General features: G+C 44.5%; 1 long non-coding RNA gene across 1 annotated transcript; it reads left to right on the top strand.

The window, feature by feature from the left end:
- The first annotated feature begins 4 nt into the window (after window positions 1-4).
- Window positions 5-16347, top strand: LOC129144046 (uncharacterized). Its single transcript, XR_008548144.2, has 3 exons — window positions 5-180; window positions 1383-1560; window positions 14332-16347. It is a non-coding gene; the product is annotated as an uncharacterized LOC129144046 (long non-coding RNA).
- The last annotated feature ends 3732 nt before the right edge of the window (window positions 16348-20079 follow it).

Genomic DNA, 20079 nt, shown 5'->3' with positions numbered 1-20079 from the left:
AAAGGGACCAGGTCACTACTAGGGAGACGCCCCCATGCTTGGGTGCGGGAGGATTTCAGAGTGAGGAGCCCACACGGGACTTGAGCAGCCTGGAGCATCAGCCACGTGACGCTGGGAGCCTGGGGGAGAACACAGAGCCCTTGGCTGCCGGAAGGTTCCAGTATGCCCTTGGCCTGGCAGGTGGTAGTGATGGAGCTGTGATCCCCAAGAGACACAGGGGTAGGGGGACAGGGGTCTGAGGCCCAAGCTGGTTAGGCACTGGCCAGCTGGGTTATTTGGGCAAGCCCTTTTCCCTCTCTCTCTCTTTCTTTGTTTTTTTTTGAGACGGAGTCTCGCTCTGTCACTCAGGCTGGAGTGCAATGGTGCGATCTCGGCTCACTGTAACCTCCACGACCCAGGTTCAAGCGATTCTCCTGCCTCAGCCTCCTGAGTAGCTGGGATTACGAGGATGTGCCACCACACCCCGCTTATTTTTGTATTTTTAGTAGAGGCCAGGTTTCACCATGTTGGCCAGGCTGGTCTTGAATTCCTAACCTCAGGTGATCCGCCAGCCTCCCAAAGTGCTGGGATTACAGGCGTGAGCCACCACGCCCAGCCCCTTTCCTTCTCTGAGCCTCCATTGTCTTCAAATGTTAACTCAGGAGAATTGAGTTGTGAGGATAAATCAAAATAAGGCATATATTCAGCATCTGGCACACAGTGAGAGATAGTGATCCATTCAGGACGTAAACTGTGAGGTGCACATTGTAATTTCTTTACATTGAAACTTTACAAATAGGTTTCCACTAACCCTTTTTTTTTTTTCTTTTGTCAGTCTTGCTTTTTCTCCAGGGCTGGAGTCCAGTGATGCAATCTCAGCTGACTGCAATTTCTGCCTCCCAGGTTTAAGCAATTCGCTTGCCTCAACCTCCGGAGACTGCAGGCATGCACCACCACGCCCAGCTAATTTTTGGCCTGGCTAATTTTTGCATTTTTAGTAGAAAGAAGGTTTTGCTATGTTGGTCAAGCTGGTCTTGACCTCCTGGGCTCAAGCAATCTGCCAGCCTTGGCCTCCCAAAATGCTGAGATTAGAGGCGTGAGCCACTGCGCCCAACCTGACCATCTCTTTAAATTCATGTAGCATTTTATGGCAGAGGAACTGGGGCTCCAAAATGTGAAGTTACTTCCCCAAAGTAATAGGCAGTGACAGAGACATACTTTCTTAAACACTTGTTATTAAATTATATGCAGAAACCTGCACAAATCATCACTATGTAGATGGCTGAATTTTTACACAGTGAATATACTTGTGTAAGATCCACCAAGGTTAAGAATTGGTGCACTGCAGAAGCACCTCATGACCTCACCCAATCACCATCCTTTTCCTGTTTTTTTTATTTCAGATGTCATCAATGGCCAGGTGCCTGTAATACCAGTACTTTGGGAGGCCGAGGAGAGAGGATCGCTTCAGCTGTGGAGGTCAAGGCTGCAATGAACCCTGATCACACCACTGCACTCCCCCTGGGCAATGGAGCAAGACCCTTTCTCCAAAAAAAAAAAAAAAAAAAAGTCATCAGTTAGGTTTGTCCATTTAATTTATTTAATTTACTTCTTTTTTGTTTGTTTTTTGAGACGGAGTCTTGCTCTGTCGCCCAGGCTGGAGTGCAGTGGCGCGATCTCGGCTCACTGCAAGCTCCGCCTCCCAGGTTCACGCCATTCTCCTGCTTCAGCCTTCCTGGTAGCTGGGACTACAGGCGTCCACCACCTCGCCCAGCTAATTTTTTGTATTTTTTAGTAGAGACAGGGTTTCACCATGATAGCCAGCATGGTCTCGATCTCCTGACCTTGTGATCTGCCTGCCTTAGCCTCCCAAAGTGCTAGGATTACAGGCATGAGCCACCGCGCCCGGGCCTAATTTACTTCTTTCACTCAAGTTGTATCAGTGAGATGCATGTTATTGTGAAACCAAGAGCTAACCTGAGTAAACTCACCAAGCTTAACCTGCCTTGCTTGCTTTACATTGGTTACTTCTGGTTGTTCTTAAAACGAGGCGGGCAGATCACTTGAGGCCAGGAGTTCAAGATCAGCCTGGCCAACGTGGTGAAACCCTGTCTCTACTAAAAATACAGAAATTAGCCGGCGTGGTGGTGGGCACCTGTAATCCAAGCTACTCGGAAGGCCAAGGCGGGGGAATTGCTTAAACCCAGGAGGCAGAAGTTGCAGTGAGCCGAGATCGCGCCACTGCACTCCAGCCTGCGTGACAGAGCAAGACTCCGTCTTAAAAAAGAACAACAACAACAGCAAAAACTAATGCTAGCTATGACCTGAGTCCATGGGTGAGAAAGAAAAAAAAAATCCCGCTAGCAAGTCATGTAGCCAAACAATACATAACTAAACTCCCACAAGCTTCCTTAGAGATAATGTCTCTGGATGTTGGTCACTACAGTAATGGGTGCTTAAAGGTTTTTCAGGAACTGGAAGGCAGCTCTTGGTAATTTCCAATTGGTTAAGACCACCAACCCTTCAACTGGGCCTCCACAGATGCCCAGAGAATGACCTTTTGAAGTCAGAGGCCCAAAAACCTCACCCTCAGATCATGCCAATGCAGCCATTTTCTGCACGTGCGTGAAGAACGATGTAGCTTGATTACACTTGCACAGAAACCCCAATTACCTCACCTTTCCTCCCTACCGATCATCTTTCCCCACGCTTTAAACCACCCTGCTTTCTATTCCTTAAATACCTTCAAGCCCTATATCTGGGGAGGTGGATTTCAGGTTTGTTCTCCCATCTTCTCACACAGCAGCCTTGTGAATAAAATCTTTTCTCCCTTGCAAAACCCATCACCTCAGTGATTGGCTTGCTGCCTGAGGGTAGAATGAACTTGGTTAGTTAACAACTGTAGAAGTTTGTGTATCATTTGAATATGTCACCATTTATTTTTATCCTTTCCACTTATTGATGGACATTTAGTTGTTTTCAGTTTGGTTCATTATTAGTGTGACTAAGAAGAATCTCATACATACCCTTTGTGGAAACAGGTTATAGGCTATATATGTTAGTGTGGAGTTGCTTAGGGTGTTCATACGTTCAGCTTTAGGTGCTGCTGACAAACAGGTATCCAAAATGGTTGTACCAATTTACACTCCTCCAGCCAAGTATGAGGGTTCCACTTGCTCCACTTGTTCACCTCCACTTGGCATTGTCATCTTCATGTTAGCTATTCTCATGGATATGTATATTAGGGTTTTCCAGAGAAGCAGAAACAAAAGACTGTGGTGTGAGAGAGAGAGAGAAACTACAAGGTACACCAGCAAGCTAAGAGATCTAGGGAAGAGTTGTTGATGCTGCAGTTCCAGTCTAAAGGTCTTCTGCTGGCAGAATTCCCCCCTCTTCAAGTGAGCCCAGTCTTTTTCTTCCAGGCTGATATGGTTTGGCTGTGTCCCCACCCAGTCTCGTCTTGAATTGTAGTTCCCATGATCCCCACATGTTGTGGGAGAGACCCAGTGGGAAGTAACTGAATTGTGGGGGCAGTTATCCCCATGCTGCTTTTCTCATGATAGTGAGTGAGTTCTCACAAGATCTGATGGTTTTATCAGAAGCTTTTCCCGCTTTTGCTCAGCACTTCTCTTTGCTGCTGTCATGTGAAGAAGGACATGTTTGCTTCCACTTCCACCATGATTGTAAGTTTCCTGAGGCTCTCCAGCCATGCCAAACGGTGAGTCAATTAAACCTCTTTCTTTTATAAATTACCCAGTCTTGGATATATCTGTATGAGCAGTGTGAGAATGGACTAATACGCAGGCCTTCAAATGATTGGATAAGGCTCACATATATTTTGGAGGGTTATCTACTTTACTCCGAGTCTACTAGCTTAAATGTTAATCTCACTAAGAAAAAAAAATACCTCACAGAAACACACATCACTGTCTCATTAGGATTGGTAACTGGCACTTTGCTTTGTCTATCTGAGAAGGTCATGGTTCCCGGTTTGCTGTTGTTTCTTGTGGATGTGCATCCATATCTTTGCATGAAAGGTTATATTTTCCAGTCTTCACATCCAGCTTGTTTTTGTCTTTCTAGGGTATGTTTGCTTAGATTCTTTGCAGTCCACCTGTTGAATGCTGTTTCCACTAGGACACTGCCTCCTTTTCCACACTAGATGGCCTCTTAAGCCCAGGTTTGCCTCACTTTCACAAACATTAGTAGTGCTGCCAGACTTGGATGGAGGGTGGTGAGGTCCCAAATGAAACACCCTAGCCATGTGGGAAGGCTGGTAGGGGGTCGTACCCAGGGACCTGTGGAGCATGCCTCCCATAGCATGGTGCTGCTGGAGAGCCACTGAACTGCCATCCTCCTTTCTTAGTCTCAAGCTGCCCTCAGGGGTTTTTCTCCCTTCAGGCACTCACAACGCTTCCTATAGGTTGATGCAGGAACCCAGGATAATGGGAAAGCTGGCATCCACCTCACTGTCACCAGTGGAGCAAAAGTTCATGATGTGAGTCTCCACATGCTGTTCTCTTCGTCTGAGTGGGAGCTGCAAATTAGTCCTGCCTTCTATCTGCCATTTTCCCCCAGTAGGTCTTTTTTTATGTGTCCTATAATAATATTGACAATAACTCTCATCAACATATTCTACAAAATATTCTGAAGAAATTCTGAAAAAGAAAACAGCAAAAATGATTCTAAGGGCAGTTTTCTGTGTGGTGACTGGCAGCTTGGGGCACGATCATCAAGGATAAAGAAGTCCATTTCTCTTACCCTCCAGTTGGAGGCTTTTTACTTCTCTGAGGCCTTGGGGATCATTTCTGCTTCATATTTGAGTTCTAGGATATTGCTGGTGATAACCTTTGCACTGATATTGGTTTTAGTTTTCTGTGGGGGAGAGGGAGGCCAGATTGCTTCTACTCTGCCATTTTGGTGACTTGACTCTCAACTTTTCTTCCTCCCTGTGTTTTATGTAAGCACATATAGAGTTTTTGGTAATTTTATAGTATATTCTAAGCATCATGAGACATCAGTATTACTATGTTTTATACAGTCAGGCTTCATTTAGGTTTACTAATATATTTACTCTTTCCATTGCTGTTCATTCATCTTTTTTTCATTTCATTCATCTTAAACTGTATATATATATATATATATATACATATATATATATTTCTGCTGGATATTGAATTCGTGTTGCCAACTATTTTTTTCAGCACTTTGAAGATATTCTATTGTCTTCTTGTTTCTGATATTGCTTTTGAGAAGTCAGCTATTAGTCATATTACTGCCCTTTACAAAGTAATGTGTCTTTTTTCCTCTGCATGTTTTTCAGATTTTCTTTTTTCATTGCTTTTCAACAGTTTCACCATGAAGTGCCTAGGTGTGGGGTTTTTGTCTCTACTCTGTTTGGGCTTATTGGTGCTTCTTGAATGTGCAACTTGATAGCACTTGTCAGCTTTGGTAAATTCTAGGCCATTATTTCTTTGGCTATTGCCTCTGTTCCATTCTTTGTCTTCTTTTCTGAGACTCCACTACACATATGTTAAATCTTTTTACTCTGCTTCATAGATCTCTTCTGCTCTTCTGTAGTTTCCACACTTCTTTCTCTTAATGCTTCTGTCTGATTATTTTCTACTGATTTATATACCAGTTCACTAATCCTCTCTTCAGCACTATCTAATCTACTATTAAACCTTATATTAAGTAGTTTTGTTTTGTTTTGTTTTTGAGACAGGGTCTTGTCTGTCGCCTAGGCTGGCGTGATCATGGCTCACTGCAGCCTCGAACTCCTGGACTGAAGTAACCCTCTAACCCCTGCCTCCTGTGTAGTGGGACCATAGGCACGTGCCACCATACCTGGCTTAATTTTTGATTTTTTGTAGAAACAGGGTTTCACTTTGTTGCCAGGTTTGAACTCCTAGGCTCAAGTAGTCTCCTGCTTTTGCCTCCCAAAGTGCTGGGATTACAGGTGTGAGCCACCACGCCTAGCCTAAGTTCTTAATTTCAGTTATATTTTCCACTGCTGGAATTTCCATTTCCATTTTGCTAAGTTTTCTTATTCAGAATTACTTCAGAATATTTTCTAGAATATGTTAATCAGAGTTATTGTCAATACTATTATGGAACACATAGAATAAGACCTACTGGGGAAAAAATGGCAAGTAGCAGGCAGGACTAACTTGCAGCTCCCACTCAGATGAACAGAGCAGCATGTGGAGACTCACATCATGAACTTTTGCTCCAAGAACTACTGCAGGAACATACCAGGAAAACAGAGAATTCACAGACCCTTCAAAAGAAGCGGCTTGCTGCTGCAAACTGTGAGACGGCCGAAAAACTGTGAGTGCCCAACGTGTGAGAGGGAGACAGTCCACCTCCAAACACACATCCTCACTGGGAAACCTGAAAATCGAGATCGCAGGAAAAGGATATAACCTTACCTAGAGCTGGAATGAATTTAGGGACCTGAGCAAAATATAAAAGTAGAAGAAGCAGCAGAAAGAGCCCTCAAGGTACTCCTGGTTCCCCGAGAAGCCATTTCTGACTTTCTCTCACGGGGTCCTTGGGGAGGGCTGCCAGTGGAATTGGGGAAGGGCCACAGGGAGAAGGAAACATCCAGCTGAACTTTGTCATAATTTTGACCAAGCATGAATTTTCCAGGGCAGAATCAAGCAGGGAGGAGGAGGGTGAATGGGAAGTGCAGATGTGAGCACAGAAGCTGCAGCAAGCAGAGAAGGGCAAAGCCTCAGAGCCCTGCTTGTTTTCTTAGTGGAGAGGCTTGTAGTCTGGGGCAAGATCTCAGCCCTGCTCACTGGATGACTGGATATAAACTTTGTGTGTTGTTGGTGGGGCGTGGAGGGAGTGAGACTGGCCTTGCTGGCTGCGTGGGAGCTGAGGCCTGTCATGGCCAGCTTTCCCTGACTTCCCTGGCAACCTGTATGATGCAGCAGAGGTAGCCTTAATCCCCCTGGGAACATAACTCCATTGGCCTGAGACCTACACTCAATCCCCACAGCAGCCACAGCAAGCCCCTGCCCAAGAAAAGCTTTAAGCTCAGACACACCAGCCCTGCCCCCACCTGATTGTTTTTCTCTACTCACCCTGGTAGCTGAAGACAAAAGACCTTAACTCGTGGGATCTCTTTGACCCTGCCCATCGCCTGAGAAACCCGAATACTTATCCAGGTGTTTAGGGCAAGCTTGTATTCTCCCCATACTACTACAGCTGATGCTGTCTTGAAAGTGCCACCTCCTGGCTGGTGGTCAACCAACTCATGCTGTCATGGCAACTCATAAAAACCCTTCTCCAAGAAGGGAGAAGACAACAGCTAATTCCACTGTCTGCAACATCCTGGATAACCAGAAGTCTTGAGTCTGTCCATGTGACAACTTCACTGCTAATGCAACCAGCATTCAAGAAAGCTAGCACACTAAACAAAACTACAGCTAAGGATCCTCACCAAGGACCCTCACCAGAGCAGGAGCTGGTATCCACAGCTGAGAGACTTGAAGATGGATCACATCACAGGACTCTTTGCAGACACTGAGCCTGGTAGCTCAGCTGGGTGGCTAGACCCAGAAGAGCAAAAACATTTACTGCAGTGTGGCTCTCAGAAAGCCCCATCCCTAGGGGAGAGAAGAGAATACCACATTAAGGGTCCATGGGACCAAAGAATCTGAACAGCAGCCCTTGAGCCCCATATCTTCCCTTTGACATAGTCTACTCAAGAAGGAACCAGAAAAACAATTCTGGTCATATGACAAAACAGGGTTTTTTAATGCCCCCCAAAGGTCACACTAACTCACCAGCAATGGATCCAAACCAAGAAGAAATCTCTGAATTGCCAGAAAAAGAATTCAGAAGGTCAATTACTGAGCTACTCAAGGAGGCACCAAAGAAAGGTGAAAACCAACTTTAAAAAATTCTTTAAATAATACAAGATATGGATAAAAAAAATCTCCAGAGAAATAGCATAAATAAAAAACAATCACAGCTTCTGGAAATGAAATACACAAAGAAATGCAAAATCCACTGGAAAGTCTCAACAAGAGAATCAAACAAGTAGGAGAAAGAACTTCAGAACTCGAAGATAGGGCTTTCAAATTAACCCAATCTGACAAAAACAAAGAAAAAAGAATTCTTTAAAAATGGACAAAGCCTCCAAGAAGTTTGAGCTGCTGTTAAATGACCAAATCTAAGAATAATTGGTGTTCCCGAGGAAGAAGAGAAATCTAAAAGTTTGGAAAACATATTTGAGGGAATAATCAAGGAAAACTTCCCTGGCCTTGCCAGGAATCTAGACATCCAAATACAAGAAGCTCAAAGAACACTTGAGAAATTCATCGCAAAAAGATCACCTAGGCACATAATCATCAGGTTATCTAAAGTCACAATGAAGGAAATAATCTTAAGAGCTGTGAGGCAAAAAGCGTCAGGTAACCTACAAAGGGAAACCTATCAGATTAACAGCAGATTTCTCAGCAGAAACCCTACAAGCTAGAAGGGATTGGGGTCCTTCCTACCTTTAGCCTCCTTAAACGAAACAAATATCAGCCAAGAATTTTGTATCCGGCAAAACTAAGCTTCATAAATGAAGGAAAAGTATTTTTCAGACAAACAAATGCAAAGAGAATTTGCCACTACCAAGCCAGCAGTACAAGAAGTACAAAAAGGAGTTCTAAATCTTGAAACAAAACCTCAAAATATGCCAAAATAGAACCTCCTTAAAGCATAAATCTCACAGGGCCTATAAACAATAACACAAAGAAAAACCAAGGTATTCAGGCAACAACTAGCATAATGAATAGAATAGTACCTCACACCCCAATATTAACATTGAATGTAAATAGCCTAAATGCTCCAATAAAAGATACAGAATGGCAGAATGGGTAAGAATTAACCAACCAAGTATCTACTGTCTTCAAGAGACTCACCTAATACATAAGGACTCACATAAACTTAAGGTAAAGGAGTGGAAAAAGATATTCCACGCGAATGGACACGAAAAGTGAGCAGGAGTAGCTATTCTTATATTAGACAAGACAGACTTTTAAACAGTTAAAAAAGACAAAGAGAGGGGCATTATATAATAATAAAAGGACTAGTCCAAAAGGAAAATATCACAATTTTAGATATATATGCACCTAACACTGGAGCTCCCAAATTTATAAACAATTACTACTAGACCTAAGAAATGAGACAGATGGCAACACAACAGTAGTGAGGGACTTGAATACTCCACTGACAACACTAGACACGTCATCAAGACATAAAGTCAACAAAGAAACAACAGACTTAAACTATACCCTAGAACAAATGGACTTAACGGATATTTACAGAACATTCTTCCCAACAGCTGCAGAATATACACATTATATTCATCAGCACATGGAACATTCTTCAAAGTAGACCATATGATTGGCCACAAAACAAGTCTCAATAAATTTAAGAAAATCAAAATTATATCAAGTGCTCTCTCAGACCACAGTGAAATAAAATTAGAAACTCCAAAAGGAACCCTCAAAACCATGCAAATACATGGAAATTAAATAATCTGCTCCTGAATGATCATTGAGTCAACAATCAAATGAAGATAGAAATTAAAACGTTTTTGCACTGAATGATAATAGTAACACAACCTATGAAATCATCTGGGATTACAGCAAAAGTGGTGCTAAGAGGAAAGTTCATAGCATTAAACACCTACATCAAAAAGTCTGAAAGAGCACAAATAGACAATCTAAGGTCACCTCAAGGAACTATAGAAACAAGAACAAACTAAACCCAAACCCAGTGGAAGAAAAGAAACAACAAAAATCAGAGCACAACTACATGAAATTGAAACAAAAAAAATACAAAAGATAAATGAAACAAAAAGCTGGTTCTTTGAAAAAGATAAACAAAATTGATAGACCGTTAATGACATTAACCAAGAAGAGAGAAGATCCAAATAAGTTCAATTAGAAAAGAAATGGAAGATATTACAACCTATACCACAGAAATACAAAAGATCATTCAAGGCTGCTATGAACACCTTTATGTGCACAAACTAGAAAACCTAGAGGAGATGGATAAATTCCTGCAATATACAACCCTACTAGATTAAACCAGGAGGAAATAAAAACTCTGAACAGGCCAGGAGCACTGGCTCACGCCTGTAATCCCTGCACTTTGAGAGGCCAAGGCAGGCGGATCACCTGAGGTCAGGAGTTCAAGACCAGCCTGGTCAACATGGCGAAACCCTGTCTCTACTAAAAATACAAAAATTAGCCAGGCATGGTGGCAGATCCATGTAATCCTAGCTACTTGGGAGGCGGAGGCAGGAGAATCACTTGAACCTGGGAGGTGGAGGTTGCAGTGAGCCAAGATGGCACCACTGCACTCCAGCCCGGGGGACAGAGCGAGACTGTCTAAAATAAAAAAATTAATAAAAATTGAACAGACTCCCAATAACAAGCAGAAAAATTGAAATGGTAATTTTAAAATGGCCAACAACGACAAAAAGTCCAGGAGCAGATAGTTTCACAGCTGAATTCTATCAGACATTCAAAGAATTGGTACCAATATTATTGACACTATTCCAAAACATAGAGAAAGAGGGAATGCTCCCTAAATCATTCTATGAGGCCAGTATTACCCTAACACCAAAACCAGGAAAGGACATAATAAAAAAAGAAAACTACAGACCAATATTCCTGATAAACATAGATGCAAAATTCCTCAACAAAATACTAGCTAACCGAATCCAACAACATATCAACAAGATAATCCACCATGATCAAGTGGGTTTCATACCAGGGATGCAGGGATAGTTTAACATACACAAGTCAATAAATGTGATGCACCACATAAACAATTAAAAATCACACGATCATCTCAATAGACACAGAAAAAGCATTTGACAAAATCCAGCGTCACTTTATGATTAAAACCCTCAGTAAAATCGACATAGAAGGGACATACCTTAACGTAATAAAAGCCATCGATGACAAACTTACAGCCAACATTATACTGAATGGGGGAAAGTTAAAAGCATTTCCCCCTAAGACCTGGAACAAGACAAGGATGCCCACTTTCACCACTTGTATTCAACATAGTACTGGAAGTCCTAGCCAGAGCAATCAGACAAGAGAAATAAAGGGCATCCAAATTGGTAAAGGAGAAATCAAATTGTCACTCTTTGCCAATGATATGATCATATACCTAGAAAACCCTAAAGACTCATCCAACAAGCACCTAGATCTGATAAATGAATTCAGTAAAGTTTCAGGATACAAAACCAATGTACACAAATTAATAGCACTGCTATACACCAACAGTGACCAAGCTGAGAATCAGAACAAGAACTCAACCCCTTTTACAATTGCTGCAAATAATAATAATAATAATAAAATTCTTAGGCATACACCTAACACCTAACCAAGGAGGCGAAAGACCTCTACAAGGAAAACTACAAAATGCTGCTGAAAGAAATCACAGGTGGCACAAACAAATGGAAACACATCACATGCTCATGGATGAGTAGAATCAATATTGTGAAAATGACCATACTGCCAAAAACATTGTGAAAATGACCATACTGCCAAATTCCATGCAATTCCCATCAAATTACCATCATCATTCTTCACAGAACTAGAAAAAGCAACCCTACAATTCATATGGGACCAAAAAAAAAAAAGTTCACATAGCCAAAACAAGACTAAGCAAAAAAAAAAAAAAAAAAAAAAAAAATCTGGAGGCATCACATTTTCCAACTTCAAGCTATACTATAAGCATATAGTCACCAAAACAGCATGGTACTCTGGTATAAAAATAGGCACATAGACCAACAGAACAGAATAGAGAACTCAGAAATAAAGTCAAATACAGCCAGCTGATCTTTGACAAAGCAAACAAAAACATAAAGTGGGGAAAAGACATCGTATTCAACAAATGGTGCTGGGATAATTGGCAAGCCACAGGTGGAAGAATGAAATTGGATCCTCATCTCTCACCTTATACAAAAATCAACTCAAGATGGATCAAGGACTTAAATCTAAGACCTGGAACCATAAATATTCTAGAAGATAACATTGGAAAAACCCTTCTAGACTTTGGCTTAAGCAAAGACTTCATGACGAAGAACCCTAAAACAAATGCAACAAAGGTAAATAGATGGTACTTAATTAAACTAAAAAGAAAGAAAGAATCAGCAGAGTAAGCAGACAACCCACAGAGTGGGAGAAAATCTTTACAATCTATACTTCCAACAAAGGACTAATATCTGGAATCTACAAGAAACTCAAATCAGCAAGAAAAACAAAACAAATAATCCCATCAAAAAGTGGGCTAAAGACATGAAGAAAAAATTCTCAAAAGAAGATATACAAATGGCCAACAAACACAAAAAAATGCTCAGCATCACTAATGATCAGGGAACTGCAAATCAGAACCACAATGCGCCAACACCTTACTCCTGCGAGAATAGCCATAATTAAAAAAATAGGTAATGTTGCTGTGGACGTGGTGGAAAGGGAAGCCTTTCACATTGCTGTTGGGGATATAAACTAGTACAACCACTATGGAAAACAGCGTGGAGATTTCTTTTTAATTTTATTATTATTATACTTTAAGTTTTTTAAGTTTTAGGGTACATGTGCACAACGTGCAGGTTTGTTACATATGTATACATGTGCCATGTTGGGAGATTTCTTAAAGAACCAAAAGTAGATCTACCATTTGATCCAGCAATCCCACTACTGTGTATTTTCCCAAAGGAAAAGAAGTCATTTTATTTAAAAAAAAAAAAAGACACTTGCACATGCATGTTTATAGCCGTACAATTTGCAATTGCAAAAATATGGAACCAGTCCAAATGTCCATTCAGCAACGAGTGGATAAAGAAAATGTATATATATATATATATGCACACACACACCATGGAATACTACTCAGCCATAAAAAGGAATAAAATAATGCATTCACAGCAACCTAGATGGAGTTGGAGACCATTATTCTAAGTGAAGTAACTCAGGAATGGAAAACCAAACATTGTATGTTCTCACTTATAAATTGGAGCTAAGCTATGAGGATGGAGGATGAGAATGATACAGTGCACTTTGGGAACTCAGGGGAAAGGGTGGGAGTGAGGGTGAGGGATAAAATACTACACATTGGGTAGTCTACTACACTGCTCGGGTGTAGCAGCAACAGTGCACACTGCTTGGGTGATGGATGCACCAAAATCTCAGAAATCACCACGAAAGCACTTATCCATGTAACCAAACACCACCTGTTCCGCAAAAAACTATTGAAAATTTAAAACTACCATTATGGTAACCGAAGCCATTTGTTTCTCTTATTTTTTAGTCATTGGATTTTGAATTCTGGCGTGCTGGAAAAATTTTTAAAATCAAATACCAGATGGTGTGTAATAAAAATTGTAGAGATTATTTGAAACTCCAGATAATGTTATCATTCTCCAGAGAGAATTTACTTTTGTTTCTGGTGGGCAGCTGAGGTAGAGGAAGTTCATCTTAATTCCTTATCTGGGATCAAGCTGATTTATAGCTGGGTTCAGTCTTTACAAAGGCTAGTGTATATCTTGTTTGGTCTTACTCTCTAGACTCTCGCTCTTAAATGCCCCAATTTAAAGTCCAGGGTGTTTATCAGGGCCCTTTCTGGCCCTGGTCTTATTTTTGTCCCTTACACCCCATGAGGCCACCTACAGCTCAGCGTCTTAGCCTCTAGGCTGTCACGATCAGCCAATGTCTGGAGGAGAAGTCATGCTGGATATTGCATCACCGTGGTGCTTGTCTTCTGCCTAGACCTGTGCACAACCCGCCTCAAGGTCTTACCACCTCAGTAGCTCTCCAGTCCTTTTGAATATGTATTTATATAAATATAAAATATATATATTTTTAATCTAGGGTTTATTGTGGTAGGAGAGACATCAAATCTGATACTAACTCCTTCCGCTTAGACAGAAGAACAGGGAAGGAGGAGATGTAGGCAACAGAGGAGACTGAAGCTACTGTGCCTTAAAACCCTGTTTTGGCCTGTCCATATGGAACAGTCACAGAGCTGTCTCACTGTCCCAGTCACCTGGGGCCTTCCCTGTTCTCCACGAGAGTCAGCATGCGGGGCTGCTAACAGGATGCCCAGCAGGATGACACGAGAGCCTGATAGGTCAGGGTGCACCCAGCTTACACCTTCTCACGGTGCAGATCTCAGCCTAAAGGCCCCTCTTGGGAGCTGCCATCCTGGACCCCTCTCTCCAAAGCAGCTCTGTCCTCGCGCCTTCCCTCACACATTGTCTCTACCATGCTCTGAAAGTCTCTTATTTACTGTGTACTTGTTTATTGTCACCCTCCCCCACCTCAGCCTCATATCAGCACCTGCTCCCCGACCACCACCACCACCACCACCACCACCACCACCACCAGCCTCTTGGGACTCGAGTGTTCTGGTAAGAGGGGGAGAGGACTGTGGCTTATCTCAACACTTAGACATCATCTCCAGCATCTCCTTCACCTGCAGCAAGGGGCCAACCCTCAGTACCAGCGTGCGCCACCTCCACTGTTTCCCCAAAGTCGGCCCACTCCCGAGGTGGGGAAGCTCCTATGGCACTGCATCCCATCCCAGAATATGCTTATTACAAATTATAATCACCTGTGTACAAGTCTACCTCCCCAAGGAGACCATGGGGCCGGCACGTGCCTTTTCCGTTCTTCATTCAAGTGTTCATGCCTGTCTCTCTCACCTGATAAGGCGAGGAGGAGTTTCTGCTCACTAGTCCTTTCCCCGCCCCCGTGGGCCGCAGAGCACCTGACACCATCCAGAGGTTCCCGTGGCTCCAGGCTTCTCTCCATGCTACCAGCCAATTTCTGAGCCCTGTCTCTGAGCCAGACCCGTGCTCGGTATGTACATGGAGTGCGTTATTCCATCCTTACGACCTAGGAGACAGGAACTGCCATTCTGTGAGGTAGGGGCCGTGAGCCTCGTTTTACAGATAAGAAGGAGGAGGCCCAGGAGAGGTTAAGTCGCTCAGCCAAAGTTACGGCAGGGAAGTCCCGGGGCAGGGACTCAAACCCAGGCTGTGTGGCTCTGGCTGCCACACCCTGAGCCCCTATTCGAGACCGCGCCTATGACAGCATCCGTCACACTGTGTTATAGTTGTTTCTGTCTTCCCCTCCACGGAGCTTCTCCTGGAGGGAGACAGTCGACCAGAAGAGTGAAGAATGCAGGAACGGCTGATTGGAAGCGGGGAGCCTTTGTCTTGCTCAGCTGACATTGTCCACCAGGTGGCAGTCACAGCTCCCGGATAAAGTCGTCCCTTTTCATTTGCCCCCTTCCCCTTTAAGAAGGAAACCCTTTTTTCCCCCGACGCCGCCTCCCTCAATTTTTATTATTACCAAGAAGTGAAGTGAGTAGCCTCAACTCAAAACACGACTCCCTGCCTGAGCTTTTTGAAAACGGCACTTGGAGAAGGTGCGTCTCCAACCCCCGTGAGCCGCGGCGCAAGCGGAGAGAAGCAGGCGGGCTTGGGGGTGCGCAGCCTGGGAGCCCAGGATCCATGACGTGAGATGGAATTTCAGCCCACAAAAGAGGTGACTGGCTCCTCCCTCCCCACCCCTCATCAAGCAGCTGCAGGAGCCGAGTTAACCAAACGGTGCATATTCCTAGTCATGAATTCCATTTGGCCAGCAGCAGGTCTGGGACATATGGTCCTCTGAGGACACCTCGGGGATGGCTGTCAGGAAAGGGCCTACCCACCTCATCTGCCTGAAATGCTGTTCCTTCACCCTCCGCTGGTTCTGCCACAGCTTCTGGCAGCTTCCATTGTGTTCCCAAGAGTGGAAAGGGGACTGATTCGCGGGGAGTGGGGAGCTGGAACACACCTTGCTCCTAAGTCCCCTAACTTTCAAAATGCTAACCCCAGGACTGCTCTGTGAAGGAAAGAGGCCCAGGCCAATTCCATGTGTTGAGGGGAAGAGAGATTTCCTTTTTTATAATAAAGAAATTGTGGGCCGGGTGCGGTGGCTCACGCCTCTAAATTCCAGCACTCTGGGAGGCCGAGGCGCGCGGATCACCTGAGGTCAAGAGTTGGAGACCAGCCTGGCCAACATGGCGAAACTCCGTCTCAACTGAAAATATAAAAATTAGCCAGGTGTGGTGGCACACGCCTGTAATCCCACCTGTTCAGGAGGCTGGGGCGGGAGAATCGCTTGAACCTGGGAGGCAGAGGTTGCAGTGAACCGAGATGGCGCCACTGCACTCCAGCCTGGGCGACGGATCAAGACTCCATCTCAAAAAAAAAAAAAAAAAAAAACACACAGAAATTGATATATTTTAAATGTGTATGTTAAACAAATAAATAAATGCTATTAACCCTCAAAGTACAATGTAACATCCTTGTGCTCTTGTTGAGAATTAGGGGAAGATTGGATTCTTTGTGGGTTACCACAGAGGGTGTGATAATGGTACCAAGTTGAAAGGTGTTCAGGGCTCAATGCTATGATACCAGGCAGTGGAGCTCTATGGCTATTGTTCAACCTTCAGATAATGTCAGCTGTCTCCATTTTCAGTTCTTTGTGAATGAAAGGACCCTGGGCCCAGGGGACCTGGCCCAACCCTGAAGGAATGGGAGGGCCCCACCCCTACAGGGAACTGAGATACAATTCTCTAGACCTGGTAGCAGGAAAACTGAGTGTTTCCTCCCTCCCCCTGCTGCCTCCACACCACTAAACCAACACAGACACACCTGGGTTTTGCGCCCAGTCTCTAAATTAATTAAGTTGCCTGCATCATCACTTCCATCTCATTTTCCTTCCAGAACCGCCCTTCCCGCCCCCGCCAAATTAGAGCACCGCTTGATCAGAATTAGAGTCTGTTTCATGCAACTAAGTATTAATACCACTCCTTACTTGTTGAAGCAGGATCTCGTACCCTTTCAGATAAGCAAAGAATTTCAATGAGACTTCAGAGGACAGGGAGGGGATTGGGGTAACAGTCTCCCTTTGTAATCGATACCTTCCTTTTGAAGGTTCTGTGTGTCTAGGGAGGATTAGAACTGGCCTTGTTTCCTTCTGACTTCATGAAAGTTTTGCCTTTGCTGAAGTGTTCCAAGGGAACGAGATTAGTAATGCGTTGTAAATTGCGTTTCCTCCCAAAATAGTAGGGCATGTGGGACTTTGCCAACTCTCAAGTCACGCGCACGTGTCTTCCTCACTGCCCACGTTCTCTCTGACACGAAGAGCTAACGTGGCCCGGTTCTGCTGCCATCCTCCACTGACACCAGCGACACCAACGCCACTGCTACCCCCTCCTAAGGGCTTCTCCTGCCCCACTCGGGCTCCTTTACAATCTATTCTTCCCACAGTTGTCCTGGTGATTGCAAATCAGTCCCATCCCACCCCTGCAGCTACTCTTCACTGACTCTCCCTCTGTGTAATTAGAAATAAAATCTAAAGTCTCTACTGGGCTAACAAGGTCTTGTCTTGTGCAGCCCCTCCACCTCTCTGAGCTCAGGTGCGCCCCCTGGCTCCCTGTGCCCGGCCACACTGCTCTTCCTTGCACATTTATCAAGCTCAGTCTTGCCGCAGGACACTTGCACATGCTATTTCCTCTGTCCAGAATACTTTCTCCTCACACTTTAGCATGGCTTGTGTTTTCTCATTATTCAGATCTGTTTAAATCTCACCTGTCAAGGAGGGCTTCTCTAATCGCCCAGTTAACATAGCCCCACTCCTTCCTAGTCTGCACTGTATTAGCTGGTTTAATTTCCTCGCGGCTTAGCACTAATGTTTTCCTACTTATGTACGTGTTTACTTGGTGACCATCTGATGAGTTCCCTTTCCCAGGACATAAAGCCAAGGGAACAGGGACTTTGCTGGATTTGTCCCCACAATGTCCCCAGAGCCTGGGACAGTGCAAATACTTGTTGGATGAATGACTGAATGAATAAAGAAACTCCCTGATGCAATGCTCTTTTGCAGATCAACAACTTTGGGTAACAGTTATAAAGTTGCAAATTCAGATTAGTGGTTCTATGCATAACAGTAGCGCCTTATCTTTTCACGGCATTCTTTCCCAAGATCTTCCCAATGACGCCTATCACATTTCACTAAGGCTGCACTGCTGAAGCTGAAGTGACTCACCAAAATCCGACACAGCAACACACACACACACACACACACACACACACACACACATCCCAGGGCTCAAATCCAGGCCTTTGTCTCCAGAACATAAATGCCAAGAGGACAGAGCCTTTGCCTGTCTTGTCCCCACAGCATCCTCGGGGCCTAAGAATAACAAATATTTGTTGAAGAAATAAATAGATGAATGAATGAGCAAACTCCCGGATGGAATTCTCTCCCTGGGACTAAGGCAAATTCTAGAAAACAGATTCCAGCCTCATCTGGCTGGTCTGCTCAGACATAGAGAGGAGCCAGCCCTTCCTTTGCTTTTGTCCTCCCTGTCCCTAGGGCCTGGGTCAGGCAGGAGGCCCACCCACAACCCCCCCAGGCTCTGCTCTCCCTGCCGCTGCACTCATTCTGACAGCGTTACTCCCAGGTCTGAACGTTCACGGCTTTCTCAAGAACTAACTTCTATGGAGAAGCAGTAGCGTGGGGCCCACTGGATAGCTTGTTAGAGATGTAGTCTCAGGCTCCCAGCGCTGCTGACTCGGAACCTGTATTTTGACAAGATCCCCAGGTGAACTTTTTGCCTGTACTTCTCTGAGTGCTCCAAGCTACCTTTATCAGGCATTCTGACCTCCACTTTCCTTGTGAAACATCCAGCCTTGGGGCCCCATAAGCTGTGGACCTCTAATCCTGAAGCACAGCCCTCCTCTTCATGGCAATTTTGAAAGCCGGTCTAAGAAAGAGAGCTCACATAGGGATCCTGTTAGTCACCCATTCAGCAAACATTTAGTAAGTGCTTACCAGGAGCAAGGCACATGATGGGTCCTGAGGACACAGGCGAGCAAGAGAATGTTTGTTCCTCCCCCAAGAAAGGTAAACAAATGATAGGCAGTGACAATTATGCATCCTATTTAGTGCTGAGTCAGGAGTGCTTCTGATAACAAATAAAACATGATGGCCAGGAGGGCTTCAGAGAGACCCAGGAGGTCCTCTCAGAGGGAGGAGGTGATGGTGATGTGCCAGCTGACTGCAGAAGGAGAAGTGAGGAGCCAGCTCCACGTGGAGCTGGGTCGAAGCAAGGAAGGGAGCAGGGCAGAAGCAGGCAGAGACTTTCCTAGGAGGCAGGTGAGAGGACGGTGCACCAGGGAAGGGGACCTGCATTACCAGAACGGTGGCCCAGGCAGAGCGGCGGCAGCCCGCCATCAAGAAGGGGAAATAGAAGGGCAGGCTGGGAGCCAGGGCCAGGTCTTGCAAGGCCTTGGGGCGGATTTGATTTCCAGGGCAATGAGCCGCTGCTGTTGGGGTGTTTTGCAAGGCAGGGGCAGAGGCGGTCAGGTTTCTGTTCCACCCTAGCTGCGGGGGTGGAGGCTGGAGGCTATATCTCCATCTCTCTGAGAGATGAGGGGACTTTCCTTAGGTAGTTGGGGCCAACAATGGTCAGATCCGGGGCAATAATGTTAATGATACTGGGAACCCCTCATGATTATGACTGAAGCACATTTTTCATGAATACCTTGTTGAATCCTAACCTCAAACCAGTGATGAAGATATTATTTGCCCCTTCTAATGCGTGAGAAAGCCGATTCTTAGAGGTTACCTAATGTGGTCTGGGTCACTCGGTCCGTCAGCAGTAGTCCAAGGATAGAAACCCCGTTGGTATCACCCCAAAGCCAAGTCCCTAACCACAATGCTTCCTGTCTTTGGCGTTTGAGCCCAGCTATGCCTAACTCCCAGAAGCAAGTCAGGTCTACTATCCCACATGGTGTCTGGGCTCCCTTCACCCACCTTTTGCAGTTTATAAGGACAAAGGGGAAAAAATTGCAGAACTAAAAATTCTGTTTCCTCAAAGGCAGTATCACTGAGCTGTCGCTGAAGGACACAGGGCCTAATTTCCAACTCCTCTTCCCACCTCCTGATTCTTTCTCTAAAGGGAAAGATTTGGGGCTTATCCAAAGTTTCCAGAAAACCAGTCCCAGGACACAGC

The sequence above is a fragment of the Pan troglodytes genome, chromosome 4, assembly GCF_028858775.2.
Source record: "Pan troglodytes isolate AG18354 chromosome 4, NHGRI_mPanTro3-v2.0_pri, whole genome shotgun sequence".
Taxonomy (NCBI): domain Eukaryota; kingdom Metazoa; phylum Chordata; class Mammalia; order Primates; family Hominidae; genus Pan; species Pan troglodytes.
Note: the sequence above shows the minus strand (reverse complement) of the source record. Positions and strands in the feature narration are given on the sequence as shown.